Source organism: Microcebus murinus, chromosome 17, assembly GCF_040939455.1.
Source record: "Microcebus murinus isolate Inina chromosome 17, M.murinus_Inina_mat1.0, whole genome shotgun sequence".
NCBI lineage: Eukaryota > Metazoa > Chordata > Mammalia > Primates > Cheirogaleidae > Microcebus > Microcebus murinus.
Window position 1 is genome coordinate 26404069 of NC_134120.1, and position 1738 is coordinate 26405806.

Sequence of the window (1738 nt, forward strand, 5' to 3'; positions counted from 1 at the left end):
AGTCTTTTGAGCCTGATTTAGGGTGTTCTGATTTTGTGAAGCAGCCCAGAAACCATTGAGGACTGAATCTGGAGACCTGATAGGAAGTTGAGGCCTATTTGGGGCTGTCAAGCAACAAGGCTTGTCATTTGACTTAGATGACAATTTCCAAACTGAAAATTCTTGCACATCATATCATCACGGGGATCATTAAAGAGCCACTGGGGATGTATATGAAAGGGGGTGACATGTACCTCAATATTGATTAACAATGAGTGTCTTGAATTTAAAGTTTTATTTCCCAACTTACAGGGTTAATGAAACAGTAAAACAAAAGTAACCGACGTATCTGGGGAGAAGCCATCCCGATCTCCTCCGTGGCTTCTAACTGCACAGACAGCATGGTAGGCCAGTCTAGCCTGTCCCACCACCAACAGGGTTTCATGAAGTCATTGTTCCCAGGGCATCATCCATTTCCCATAAGACTTATTTTGGGGACCCTACTGAAGGAGAAAGAATAATAATTGGATGGCATAATGGAGATTCATCTGGTCTGGGTACAATCGCCCCCATAAACCCACTCCTTTCTTGCACCATAATGAGATCATGTGTGAAAGCCTAAATTATGTAAATGAAAAGGCTCCACTAATACCGCTGAAATATTCCTGGAGTGTTACACTTGACAACCTCAAAGTACATTTCACACTGCTAATGACTTCATCACTAACACAACTGCCATGAGTCAAGCAGTTTCCATGGCAACGCCCTAGTACAGCTGTTTACCCATATAAAGTATTGCACCTACTTAGTTACATATACAGACAGATCACTAGATTCCTAGGTACTGAAATTGAAATAATTCAATTTTCAATGTCTCTCTTTATGAAGTGATTCTGCCAGCTATAGGGATTAGCATATCAATGTGACTTTGACAGGGGTTGCTGCAAAAGACATATTTTGCAGGCACTTCATGTCAATTAGAGCCCTAACTGTTTCATGGAATAATCATTCCTGCCAGATTAAGGTCGGCTGCAAGGTAATTTAATTGGTGCCATTATATGGAGAAAAAAAATGCTCTAATAGAGTGCATACACTGTCTCTGTCAGGAAAGGGGAGGGCTGCACAAAGCAAATGACTAAAAAGAATTGCCTTCTTAGCCATTTAGAAAGGATTTAAAAACACCACACATGCCAAGATGGGAACCTCTGAGATGCTATTTCCTGAATTATCTGGGAGGAGAATTTTGAAGGAGAGAGAGGACGTTGGCCAGTTTGTGGTTTTCTCCAAAGGGTTTTCATTTCGTTTTTTTTTTCCCCCCTGGAGGAACCCAAAATAGCACAACGACAGTTAAATTGATTCATCACCGTGACTCCTATGTAAGGCTGAAACGCTATGGTCACACTTGCTGAGGGGGCATTTGTCCTTGGGCAGGGGGAAAGAAAGTTTCGAAGCAGATTGGGAAGATCTCTAACATGTCGAGGAGTGGTGTTCAGACACTGCTTTCTTCCTCTCCTTGAAGAAGGTCAAGTGCGTCCTACCTTTACTGTCCTTGACTGCCAGAATTTTCTAGCATAATCCCTCCTTGCTACTGAGGAGGCTGGCTCCCTACACTTGGGGGTTAGGAGAAAAGGGCTGAGGTTCTGAGTAGCCAGGAGCAATGAGCAGCAATACCTAAGTTTCCCAGTCTTGATGAGGAGAAAGTTGGGACAATATTCCCAGAGAGAAAGATGATGGATAGGAAGGCATGCTCTGTTCTCAA